Genomic DNA, 14,513 nt, shown 5'->3' with positions numbered 1-14,513 from the left:
GGAGGGAGGGGGTCACAGGAAATGTTTGAAAAGAGATGGCATAATAATTTATGAAAAAAAATTAGGAAGGACAGCAAACTACAGATAAAGCAGCTTAGAGAACACAAAGGAGGACAATCACAAACGATAATACATCCATCCACATCAGACTGAAATTGCTGAAAACCAAACTTAAAGAAAAAGTCCTCAAGGAAGCCAAATGGGGGAGAGGGGTGAAGGGGGCAGGGGACATTACATTTAAGGGAACAAAGAATGTCAGAAATCATCTCTTCATGACTACGTAAAACAGAGGATAACAGAGCAACATCTTTTAAATAATAAGAAAAAACTGTCAATCCTCACTTTAATACCCAGCTAAAATATTTCAGAAACAAAGACCAACACATTTTTTCAGACAAGTAAAACCTGAGAAAAGTCACTGCCTACAGACCTGCACTGTAGGAAATACTGAAAGCACTTCTTTGTTTTGTAGTGGCTGTTGTTTTTTTTAGATAGAGTTTCACAATGTTGCCCAGGCTGGCCTCAAACTCTTGGGCTCTAGCCATCTTCCTGCCTCAGGCTCCTTAGTGACTGGAACTACAGGCATCTTCTAATAAGTTCAACTTATGATACTAGAGAGAAAGTCTATGTATAAACAATGAAATAACTCTGGAACTAGCAAAAATGTGAGTATATATTAAGAAGCGCCTTCTTTTTACAATTCTTAATTTCTTAAAGGTAAGTTACTGTTAAAAACAATAGCTAGAAAATGTCTAGTTTCTAACACGTATAATATATAAAGAACAATGAGAAAAAATGGCAGTATCCTCTTACAAGATTCTGACATCATACAAGAACCCACAAAATATTATTGAAGGAAGAATGTATAAAGTTAATGATGTATACTAAAAATTCTATGAACCACTGAAAATATAAATCAAAAGGATGCAACTAATATGCCAATTGTGGAGATAAAAATAGAATACTAAAAAATATGGGGCTGGGGTTGTAGCTCAGTGGTAGAGGGCTCGCCTCGCACTTGTGAGACCCTGGGTTGGGTTCGAGCCTCAGCACCACATAAACATAAATAAGTGAAATAAAGGTATTGTGTCCAACTATAACTAAAAATAAATATTTTTAAAAAAGAATACTAAGGTCTGGGGATGTGGCTCAAGTGGTAGCGCGCTCGCCTGGCATGCGTGCGGCCCGGGTTCGATCCTCAGCACCACATACAAACAAAGATGTTGTGTCTGCCGAAAACTAAAAAAATAAATATTAAAATTCTCGCTCTCTCTCTCTCTCTCTCTCTCTCTCTCTCACTCTCTCTCTTTAAAAAAAAAAAGAATAGTAAAACATAATCCAGCCAAAAGAAGATAAGAAAAGACAAAATAGAAGAAAAGAACACATGAAATAAATAGAAAACAAATACCAAGTTAAAGACAGAAATCTAACTATATAAAAATTTTTATAAATTTTAAAAATTTAAATTTAAAAATTATATGTGAATGACTAAGTATTCTACATAAAAGTGAGAGATGTTAAGATAATATTTTAAAAAGTAACATCTAAATTTATGTTGTCTATATGGGAAAAAGTTACATTACATAATGATAAAGAGATCAGGTCACCAGGAAAACACAGCAATTGTATATATGTGTGTGTGTGTGTTTTCCCAGTAACAAAGCTTCAAAATACAAAAACAGATAAAACTGAAATAAGAATCAAATTCACAATTGGTATTTCAATACTTAAGCCCTTCTTTTCCAATAACTAAAAGAATAAGGAGTCAAAAAACAAAATGATTATTTAGAGAACATCTGAACAACTTTTTAACCAATTGGCCTGACATTTACAGATTTCTTAACCTAATAGGGTAGATACATTGTTTTCAATTGCACATGTAATAATCACCAAAATAGACCATATTCTAGGCTGTAAAGTAAATCTCAGTATTAAAGGATTGAAACCACAGAAAGTATGTTTTCTAAAAACCAAGAAACTCAACTAGAAATCAATAAAAGACATCAGAAAAATCCTCAAATGCCTGAATACAAGCAACACAATTCTAAATAATCCAGGGTCAGAGAAGAAATCACAACAGAAATTTAAAAATATATTTTGCTGAATAAAGACTTAAGAGAAAAAATAAAAACTACTGACAATTACCTCCCATTAAAAATAAATATATCCTTAACAAAATATTAGAAAATCACACCCAATTCTATTTAAGATAATCCATCAGAATCAAGTAATTTTATAAAAGCAGTCCAAGTCTGGTATAACAATCAAAAATCAACTAGTATAAATTCACTACATGAACAGATTAAAAACGAACACTATATATGTCAATAGATAAAAATTAACCAAAAACTATGAGGTATTTAGAAACAAATTTAAAGAGAAAATGGCCATCACAAAAAAATAAAATGTTCTTGAAGTATAAAAAGTACGACACCGAGCCAATGGAAAGCCATCCACATTCTTGAACTGGGATAATATAACACACTGCTAATAACATCAAAATGTTAATTATCTCAAGATTATATACAATTTAACATAATCTCAATTAGAATAATTATAACAGGGTTTCATATATTTTTCCCCAAGGGAGGTGGCAGCATGCATAACATATTCTTTTACACGTGAACAGATAACTAAGAAAAAGTCTGGGACTATGAGACGTAAGAGAACATAAGACACAACAAATTTGGAAGTTATATTCTCTTGAAAATGACGACACAATGGTATACATCTGAAAGGAAATTAAAAGGGATTCCCCCATTTATACTATACACAAGTTCCAAAGGGGTCAAAGATAAAACCAAAATGGAATGAAAAATTAAATCTGGGCATAGATTATATGTCCATTTTAGCAACAGAGTAAACCTTAAACAAAACAAGGCACCAAAGAAAGAAGCAATTATGTAAACATTTTAAATGTTATATAGCAAAGGTGCCTTATGAACAGGAAAGAGACAAAAGATCAGTTTATGAAAAAACAATCTGCCATGCAGATGTCCGATGTTTAGTGGCTCTAGAATATAAAGAATTCCCACAAAAGAACCACCACCCAAGAGGAAAAAAAATGGACAAAGGATATGAAAAGACAATTCTTAGAACAATTCCAATTTTCTTATAGACTTAGGAAAAGATGTTCAACATCACAGCAATCAGGAAATAGTAATTAAAGTGAAAATTAGATACAACTACACAATCATCAGCCTGAAAAAGTATCACCTACTGCTGAGAGAATCTAAGGGAAGGGTATTTACCTGCATTGCTGGTAAACATGTGAACTGTTATATCCTTTTCAAAGCAATGTCACACCATTTATGAAGACTAATATCACATGTGCAGCTAGAGTGATAATACTATTCCTGTGAATCTATCCCATAGATCTATTCATGTGTGGCTATAAAGATATTACCACATTGGCTTTAGTGGCAATAACCAGAAGCAAGGTATCAACCATCAGTTAATGTATGATTGAGTAGACTGGAATAACTGTACCTTAGACCCTTAAAATACTATGCAATTTTTTTAATGGATTAGAGCTGGAACAGCCGAGTATGATTTTCCTTATGCAGTACTGAATGAAAAAGAGTTTAAAAACAATCTTGCTGTAAGAGATAACAAAAAAAAAAAAAACTTGTATGTGAACATGTTCCTAATACTTATAGACATGGAGAAAAATATACAAGTATACCCAAGAGTTCCAATGACATGAGTTATAGATGAATGGAATGCTATTGTTGGCTAAAGGAAAAAGCAGAGCTAAGTAAAAGAGAAAGGAGAATGCTAAAAATGAATCTTAACGCCACCATAAAAGAGTACACGCTTTTGTGAGAAAGATATATTTGTAAACACCACCCATCAAAATGAGTTTCTGCCAACAAAGCTTATTTCCTAAAATCTCTAGTTGCATTCCTTTGAAAAACTGGAGTCAAAAAAGTAAAAATAAATTCACATTTAAATACCATAAATACCTATCTATAAATTGATTGGAAACATTAAATGAGATAATGCCTCTTTAAAATGTATCAAACACATCTAATGTACAATAAATGTGCCAAACAGTCTTTGAAAGAAAAAGAACTTAGAGATATATGTGCATAAATGGAAAAAAGATTTTCTGATAAGATTAAAAGCACTTTAAAAAGACTGAAGCATAAATTTAAAAATATCTAGGCTACTTTTTAGGCACATTAACAATCTAAAAGAAGAAAATAAACTGAACCAGAATATATACTAGGTTGGCCCTTCCTTTGAGCTCAGCAACACTGCTGTATTCCTGATCTGCCTGTAATTCAAAACAAAACCCATATATTATAGACCTTCATATTCTCTGCCTTTAGCACAAGCCCTGGCACTTGGAAAGTAATGACCATCTCCCTAATTTCCTTCAGAGTATGGATGTCTCTAATTGCACAATGCCTTCCAGAGCTGATTATGTTGAGTTTTTAAATGCCTCTTGTTAGTGCACCATGGAAGGAGATAAGAATTCATCCAATATTCACTAGCATCTCATATGAACTAGAAAAGAGAAGATGACACCTGTTTTGTGCAATGTGCTCTTTCAAAATTTCAGCTTATTGAGACTAAGTAAAAAGTTAAGTAAAGTCAGCAGTAGAGTGAAATGGGAACAAAAACTGGTTGGCAGTCAGGGTTCTAGTTATGACCGAACTGCTTTCCAGTTTATTTTACCTTCTCTTGAATATGCTCATCAGTAAAAGGAGTAACATGAGTCCCATCCACCTTACACAACTATCCAACTAAAACCACCCTGTGAACCACCAAGCATTAAGCAATTTTTTGGTTACTCCATTTCTCAAGTATTCAAAACTATACTAATTTCCAAGATATTTATAATTAAAATACAAGGTAACTGCTGTAGCCTAGAGCCTTGGTATAGCATGATCCACAGTACTCTAATCCCACCATGCTCAACAGCAGGCTCCTTATAAAATAAGAAATCCATGAATGCTTTTATATATACTCATTAAGTGTCCATTGCTCTCCATATAATCTCTCTAAATGAAGTATTTTGTATGTTTGCCAAAGTTTCTTATATCCACATTTAAAGTGGAAGAGCTAATGCCTATTCCAGAGGATGTCACCCTTGAAATATCCCTCCACTTTAAAGTTACTTTCTAAATATCCCCTCTGACAACACTTGTGATCAACTGCAACTGGTTGGGTTATCAAGTTTGTCCTCCATTGTTCTTTAAAAAATTCTCATTCCTATTTTTAAAGTTTTTGGATCAAGGCAAATGTTCCTAGTAGGTAAAAAATAAAATATACATCAGAGCCCATCAACAACATGAAAGAACTTCCATTAGATATAAAGTATGTTTGTTGAAATTTTACTAATCAGTTATCTTTATTATTTTTTGCTTTTATAGCCCAAATAAGTCTCTTCTAAACTCATTATTGGCCCTACTGGCAACTACATCCTAGGATCTAATTTTGGAAAAGAAAATCTTCTGGTAATATCACAAATGAGAAAAGTTTTTGGCCAAACATTATAGAGCCATCAGTTCTAAAAGATAACAGAAAAAGTAGTTGAAAATCACCATGGTTTCCAAAATGTTTCTAGTTTGCATTCACCTGTTTGCAAATTTGCTTTACTTTTGTATAAAAAAGTAAACTTTATCCATAAAAGACTTTTGTCACATTATCTACTAAAACCTTGAAACCCTTGATTTCCTAGATATGAACACTTTTCTTCCCATGGACTTTGGTTAAACAATTTCTAGCACCTGGTCTACTAACCACAAATTATTTTGTATTATACTTTTCCACATAAGTCTTACTTTCCCTTTTTGATTTTCAGCTTATTAATGATGAAGTCTTACCTATGTTTTTACAAGATTCCATATACATCGGTGCTAAAAAAGCTTTGGTCAAATGGATAAGTGCAGCATTTTTTACAAAAATAATGTTTTATTACTTTTATAACTCTCACCATAATAGCTCCAACACCTAGCAATATGGATATTATCCAGAATTTATGGATCCACTATTATCACTATTGTGCAACATCCTGTAGTAGTTACCCTCTAAAATAAATTTTTTGATTAGGTCTCATAATTTTTTAGTACATGTATCAGCAAGCTTCTGTATATAGGTAAATACTGTAGTAAATATATCCTAGTAAATGTAATAAACCAATAAAATCTACAACCAATGAAGTAATATAGACAGTAAATAATATTTATTTGTATAATATTCCCACTTCTGCTATATTCTATACCATCATAATAGAACATTATAATTAATGCCAGTTGAAGATGACAGTAATACAAGAGGAAAGCTCAGGGTTTTCTAAAGTTCAAATCTCTGTAAAATAGCTATTGACCATGCCTTTATTATTTAGCTTCACTCATAATCTGCTTCCACATCTATAAAGCAAAAACCATAATATAGCAAATAAAATAACACAGATATCATAATATATGGTAAAATAAAAAATAAATCAAAATATAGAACAAATAGTATATATGACCTATATGTTTTAAGACCATGATATATATCATAGGGGGTGTGTGTGTGTGTGTGTGTGTGTGTATATATATATATATATATATATATATATATATATATATATATACACATATATATATGTATGTATATATATAAAATATGCTGTAGATATATACCATATGACATAAATGTTAATGAATATTTGTTGAATAATGAAAGATATTTGTTGAATAATGAAATAATCTCAAATTTTACATAGTACACTTCTGAAAACTCGTACAAAACCCAAATATGTAGCAGTCAAGGGACTAGACTTATGTTTTAGAGATTAGTCTCACAGACAAAAAGGAAATTACAAAGCCCATAATTATATGCATTCTATTAAATAAAGTCATTAAAAATATCTGTATGGCGTTTTGTCTGTTCTATAATTTTATTATTTTTCACAATTCATCAGCTCAACTCCATTAAGCACTTTCAGTGAAGACTTACCACTTTCAGCACACTGAAGGATTATTGCCTCAATTGTGTATCAAGCTAATAAATGGTGTTCTTCATAACTATAAGCAACGCTTTCGTTTTTCCCTTTTTTCTGTTCATTTTATTAAAATAAGAAAGATAAAAAGCAAGAACATTTTCAAATAATTTTTTAAATTACTACCAAAATATCAAAGTAAGGGGGCGCTGTTACTTGGCAAGAAAGGTCCATCACAAAATAGTTCAAAAGATGGATTCACTAAATGATGATGATAAGTCAAAATTCAGTGTATAAAAGGAACTTTGGGATACCACCACAAACATACCACACACCAATTATCTGGAAGTGAACTATACAAAAGCCAAGGGTTACAAGTGCCTGTTTACTGAAGAATATATAGCAAATAAACTAACATGAAAAGTCCAGGTCCTAACTTCGGTACTATAGTGGCCACACAATAAAGAGTAGTTGTTTTATTTTATTGCTACTACTCATTATGAATGGCTGTTTTAAGAGAGTCATCATTATGATACAGCAAACTAATAGTTATTGAGCATTTAAAAACAGAGTTCTATACTAGAAGGTTTATGCACATTTTTATCTTCAAAAACATTCAGATGGACTGAGGTTGTGGCTAGAGGTAGAGCGCTCACCTACCATGCGTGAGGCACTGGGTGCAATCCTCAGCACCACATAAAAATAAAATATTGTGTCCACCTATAACTAAACAATAATATCTTTTTAAAAAACTCAGATGTTGACATTGTTTGTTCTTATTTTCTTTTTTAATTACTAATGAGTACTGAAACTTGGAGATTTAACTTGCCCAGCTAGACAGCTAACAATTGGGTAATTTGAGGTTTATCCTGCACTGTTTGAGTCCACTACACTACAGGGCTTCTTTTTGCAGTAAGAAAAACTTTTTTTTTCTCCAGGAAAATGCAATGATTTTGAGGAATGGCTGGTAGAGTTGAATATCAGTCAATTTAACTAGAGATATATGACTTAGGTAGGAAAAGACTGTGAGAGTGGCATTTAGCTACTCAAAGGACAGTTTGCATGCACTGTAATAGTTACTATTCCTCAATTTATTTTTCTAGTAAGTATTTTAGCACTTACTACATATCTGGCACCATGTTAGGCACCGTATTAGATGCCAGTGAAATAACTATGAAGACAACTCATTTCCTGCTTTCAAGGGGCTTCTTATTGGGAGGAACAAGGCACATCAACAAGCAATTAACACCAGAAGGAATTCACAGGTTATGGAGCCAGGGAACACAGGCTGGAACCCAGCATGTTCCTAAAGCAGGGGATAATAAATAAGAGTTCTGCAGAAAATAATGCTGATGTTTACAGTGATAGCTGTAACATGAACAGAATTGAGAAGAAATGTACTTGTGACACCAGAAGAGTCTAAATGAGTTAGACTGATGAGTTAGTATCAGTCTGCTTCTTTGCTCTTGTAAGAATAAAGTGTTTAGGCAGAGGGTAAAAAAAAAAAAGTTTTTGTTTCTTTTTAACTGGAAAATATGTAGTGGGGAGAAATCACATAAATTAGTTATTATTTTCCTCAAACTTGCATGTGTAATGAAATGTGGGTGATGCTAAAATGTGTAACTATAAATAAAATGTGTTTAATAAATCTTCAAATAACCATTCAAGATCCCCATTCATCTACCTTTCTTTACTATGCACTATAAGCCATGTTTCAGACATACCAATTAAGAGAACCTTGACTTATCTGGGGAAGCTGCAATTCAATTCGCTGTACTAGCATATATCACAAATTTAATAATTCGATTTTTTCTTTTTTTAGGACATATTTAGGCACACACAGTGGCACACGCCTGTAATCGCAGCAATTTAGGAGGCTGAGGCAGGAAGATCCCAGGTTCAAGACTAGCCTAAGGCACTTCATGGGACCCTATCTCAAAATAAAATAAAGGGCTGGGGATATAACTCAGTGTTTGCCTATTTCATGTTCAAGGCCCTGGGTTCAATCCCCAGTACCACCAAAAAAAAAAAAAAAATGTCTAGTGATAGAAGCTTCAGTGGATTCCTTAAAAGGTAGTCTAGAGGTTTTCAATCTCTAATCATTGTTGGTACTTACTTTCAATTTTCTGTAAATGATTTTTTAAAAGGCACTTTTATGTATTTTATTTTTTGCCAAGTTTAGATACCTCACCTGCATTTTATAAATGTAACTAGTGAATGACTTTTATAGGAGCTATGTAGAAACTTTTTAACAGTGACTTTCTCAAGGTCACAGAGCAAATCTCTGGTGGAGACAGGAATGGAATTCATGACCTTTGACTGCCAGCAGTTTTCTACCCACACTCAGAAATTCCTTCTCCGTAAGTGTAATTTATATGCTCACTTTGAGAAGCTGGAAAAGTCCATCCCTTTTGGTGGGGGGGGACATTGTGGGAGGGACAAGGGAAGGACATGAGTAGTTTTCCTGTCAAATCAGCTGTCACACCAGTACTTTATAGTTTTACAAAGTGACATTTATCCACATTACTTTATTTAACCCTCACACAGTTAAGAAACTTGACGAAGGTCATCCAGACTTAGTGAGAGAGGCAGACTCAACCTGAGACACTGCTGCCACAGAAGCGAGTCCTGCCTCTAGGATGCATGGTCTTAGAGGGAACCTGATTATGAAATGAATGGAGGCGTTTTTCTTTTTCATTTTTGACATTAATTGATCACGGTAACCTTTTATGCTTATTTTCTTTGCAGCAGGGTGTTTTTTTTTATGTTTTGTTATGAATGAGCTTTTTAATCTCAAAGTGAAAATAATATTACTAAGCACAGAATTTGAAAAAAGATACTTTGTGTTTCCCCTTTTCTCTTCATGTGTGGCTTTTTACTGTAATTATTAGTCAACATATACGGAATGAGCTGATATATATATATAAAGACAGCATATAAAAACACATGCATAAATATACATAATACTAAATATACATAAAATAGTGAATATATGTGTACGTAGCATATACATACACATCATGCCAAAAATCCCCGGGAAAACCTGCATATACTATAAAATGCTGATGTTGCACTTGGGACACAATTTCTAGCTGTCAAAGCCGGAAAGTATTTCTTATGGTAGCTTCCACGGCCTTTATTGGGGATGACAAAACTATCCCAAAGCTCTCCAACCAAGTGTTCCTTCTCTGGTTCCAGGCAGGAAGACAAATGCGAGGGTTTTCTGCTTACTCCCTCTATACAAATATTGCTTAGACCAGTCCAGTTAGTCCACTGGTAAATATACAAAAATACTTAAATAAATCAATTAATTAAAAAGATTAACATCAAAAGTATGACTTTAAGTTTAAAAAAAAAAAAAAAAAACACACCAGAGTAGAATTTTTTGGGTGAACGTTCTGTAATCTTGTACCAGACCAAAACAATTTTTTTATGGAGCAATATGACTAGTCAAGTAGCTACTTTATGACAATAAACACCCAAAACCGAAAAATCCTTTTGTAACATAATTACTGAGAATATATATAGAGAGTAACCATTTAATCCACAGCATGTGTTCTCCACCACAGGAACTCAGTAGCTGACATCAGATGGGGTGTGGCGGGTGTAGGCCCTGAAAATGAATTCTGGCGGGTTGAAGTCAGACAGCTAGCTCTCTGGCAGGCGCTGGGATCTAGAAACCAAGCAGGTCTGACAGGGCCAAAGGCAGTTGACCTTCTGGGCACAGGGCAAGGCCCATCTGTTTACTCCCATTCTGCTTCTGGGAAGAGTGTTGTGGTAGATGAGTTAAGGCTGTGGTTATAGGGTGTTGCCACTGACTTAATTTTAATATTTTCACCCTTAAATTTTGTCCACATTTAAAGCTGAATGATGTGTATAACTTGTAGGCTGAAAAAAAAAATGTGTGGGTTTTTTTTTAAGTTTTGAGTTTAAAAAAAAAAAAAAGAAAAGAAATGAACACTGAGCAAAAACAGATATTTCCAGTTCACTATCATATGGTATTTTCAAAATGTAAATGACACAGGCAACTGCAATCCACCTCAGAATTTATAAAAGTGAAAGTTATTTCCTCCACAATTTTAACAAAACTATTTTGAGATTTTTAGTGTTGCTCATTAATCAATATGCGAACACAAGTGGGTAAACTTATTTATACCCAAATAAAGAGTAAATTTGTAAGTTTCAAATGAGTTTGTGCCATTACTAATTTTGTACAACTATTTCACATTAATGCATAAAGTAGTTACATTTACAAACTTGACACTAAGAATACTGTTTCTCTCAAAATACAAAGAAAACAAATCATCTGACATCCCAATTTAATGTGATTCACAAAATATTACTTAATTTGTATAAATGCAAAATCCCATGTTTTTCATTTTACATGATGGAGAAAATGCCCAATGTTCAACTATTTAACAACACTGCCTCTCTGGGTAAGGTTACTCAAAACTCTTAATTAACCAACATTTCCAATTAAAAATGCCCTTAGTACAGGCCTGAAGGCCTAAGCACTTAAGTCATCTTTGCTAAAATAAAACACACCTATGTTTAAGATCAAATTATCCCATTAAGTTGATAACAGCCTGTTTCAAGATATAACATCTAAAACTCACTCTGAGGTTGTGAAAATGCATGTTTCCCTTCTCAGGAGACTAGAAGAAATCCCTGAGAAATACGTATATTTTTACATGACCAGAACACTCTAAATATTCTAGGCTTGATGCATGCTCTCTGGACTGAACATCAAGCATCCTGACTTGTTCTCCCCTGGGCCTGGAAGAGTGAATGCACTGTTTGCAGTCCCTTCCCTGTCAGTACAAGCATAAACTGCAGCAGTAGTAAACAACCACCAGCCAAGAGTTGCGAAGGTCAAGGTCTCAAATGCTATACAAGGGCCATTTCCTCCCAAAAGACATTCATTTCTTGAAAAGAAACTTTGAGGGTAGGGGAATATTAAGGGCTCATTAGCACAACAATTTTCATTCAATAAACTGTAATAAAAAGCATACCCTAATAAAGTTTAACTGACTGAAGTTTCTTTTAAGGATGCCTTACTAAATTGTAGGTATATAACTGAAGGACTTTAAAAATAAACAGAAATCCCTTAAGTATGTTTTGTTTAACCTGACATGTTAGTTTTAGTTGATGAAATTTTTATGTGAAAACATTCCAATTTTACCAGTTTAAGTACGAGTTGATAGAATAATAAATCTTTTTTTGAAATACATTACAAATTTCTGCCTATTCTTGTATTGCTCAAACTGCTTTCTCCTCAACTCAAAGGAGATTACTATACTCAATCTATATCATGACTGACCATGCTGCAGCAATAAAGATGTATCTTATGCAACTGAAATGTCTGTCCTTCAACATCCTATTTCTACTAAGATTCTACTATTAAAATTTTTCCAACCTAAAAGTATACCTCTTACTCATAGCCAATTTCTATGTGGTTTTTAAAAATGTAAACAACATGTGAATGAGGTCTGCAAATAGCACAACCAGGCTTTTTTTTTTTCCTTTGGAGGAGGGGGTTCCACTGTTGTAATGAAATGCCAAATCTAAAAGCATTTCTTAGAAGATGGCATACTCTCACTCTTCAAAGTGACCACTCCTATTCTCATCACAAGTGGCTGCTTGCTAAAAGCCACCAAATTTATTTCAAAGCATTTACTTATCTAAACAATTCCATCCTCCACTAAGAAAAGGGCACCGGAGGCGCGTCTAGGTGGATTTGCAGAATGACGTGTAGTTGATTGGCAGATGTCTACCGAAGCAAGTAGATGCACATGCACTAAATGTAAATAGAGCTGCTAGATGTTACAGGGAAACCGAATATTAACGCTCAGTTAAAATATAAGAGCGCTCGGCAGAGATTCGATTAGCCAGTAGAATTATTTGAAACAATCCATACAGAACATACTTAAGCCATCTGTACAGTTAAATTAGAGAGCTGACAATATTAACCACACAAACTGTTTATCCAGATTACACATTCCGTTGTACTAATACTCTTTAACTCAACACAGTCAGCTTTTATCAGCTGAATTAAGGCTATTACTATTAAAGTATGCAAAACTCCAAGAGCAGGGTGAAGGGGGTTGGGAAGCTGCAGGGCATATAACAAAGGAATTGGTACTTTTTCCAAGCATTTGCCTCAAATGCACTGCGAAACAAAACTGTTGAATGCACCCCACCCTTTTCCCCAAAGATAAAAGTTTGCAAAGTTCTAGTAGGCAGTTCTTTACCCAACAAAAGCAGGATTGATTCTCCCAGTAGGGAAGCATCTAACACGAACACCAACTACGTCGCGGAGGTCAAGTCCGAGCCCTCGGAGAGAGCTTCTAAGGCAAGAAGTGGCTCCCAGGCCGGCTCCGCGGGCTTCCCGGCCCGGGTGGACGTGCAAAGTTGCCCCTCGTCAACTCCGGCCAGGTCCCCCGTAATTGAAAATAACAGCCACGGGCCAGCCCCTGGCTACTTCCATGGATCAGGCACTGTGGCAAGTGACAGTTACACATCATTACGACCAGAGACAATAATGAATGTAGCACCAGGACCACTATTCATGCCAGCAGTGTCATCTCTGTCTTAACCATTTCCCCTCCAGTCTCTCCAACACACACACACACACACACACACACACACACACCCCACGGCCCCGGTGCGGCAGTTATTCATCCAACCCATTCTATTCCTGGGGGCCAACTACTTCCACCAGTTCCTCTCCGCCCCCCAATTCAGCCCTTGGGGTTTTATTTCTCATCCTTAGCAACTGTCAGGCAAACGCTGCAACCAACAATTCCACTAGGGGTAGAAAAACATTGGCTTAATTCACCTTACTTGCTAAGTTCTTTTTAAAATTTTAGGGGAGTGGGGGAAGTAACCTCCCTCTTTCTTCTCCACGAATCCGACCGACGCTACTTGCTTTGCAAAAGCATCACCCTTCCCCGGCCCCCTCCCGCTTCCCAACACTTTACCCTCTTTAAGAACACAGACCAACCAAAATGATTTAACTTGAGCAGATGACAGAAGGAAAATAAAACATGTTAAGAGAATACGGTCTGATTTGGGATGGCAGGAAAAAAAAAAAAAAAGAGGGGGTTGTTTATTTTGATAAGAAACGGAATCGGCACAGACCTGAACAGAAGCTGCAGAGCAGGAGAAATTGTTTTCTTTCCCTCACACAGAGTCCCCCTCTCGCTCGCCCTTTCTCTCACACGCGCGCGCGCACACACACACACACACACACACTCGCACACACGGCGTCACCCGCGCACACTCACACGCACAAGCAGAGCCTCTCAGCTGCTCTCTGCAGTTCTCAGGAAATGAATGGGGGGCAACCCAGGGAACTGTTGTACTTGCAAATGACTTACCAGGATCACATGATGCGCTAAATGTAGGGTGGGCCGGTGGGTGGAGGCTGACGAGACGCGAGCCCCGGTCTAGCGTGGGGAGCCTCGCCAGGCCCGCATCGAATTACCCCGGGGCCCAGCCGAGGGGGTTGCAGGACGCCGCTTCTCCTCCCTTACAGCCCGCAGCTCAGGAAACCGGAGAGGCGCGGGGGGTGGGG

General features: G+C 35.5%; 1 protein-coding gene across 14 annotated transcripts in view; it reads right to left on the bottom strand.

The window, feature by feature from the left end:
* Nucleotides 1-14,513, bottom strand: part of Klf12 (Kruppel like factor 12) — a 430,087-nt gene extending 415,574 nt beyond the window's left edge. For 7 of the 14 annotated variants that reach the window (XM_048801306.1, XM_048801307.1, XM_048801303.1 and 4 more), the window contains exon 1: nucleotides 14,317-14,507. The gene's annotated coding sequence lies outside the window, so the exon portion shown is untranslated. The other 7 variants (XM_048801311.1, XM_048801304.1, XM_048801313.1 and 4 more) reach the window with 2 other exon arrangements.

Source organism: Marmota marmota, unplaced genomic scaffold (assembly GCF_001458135.2).
Source record: "Marmota marmota marmota unplaced genomic scaffold, marMar, whole genome shotgun sequence".
In the NCBI taxonomy this organism is placed as follows: domain Eukaryota; kingdom Metazoa; phylum Chordata; class Mammalia; order Rodentia; family Sciuridae; genus Marmota; species Marmota marmota.
This window is presented reverse-complemented; position numbering and strand designations above follow the sequence as displayed.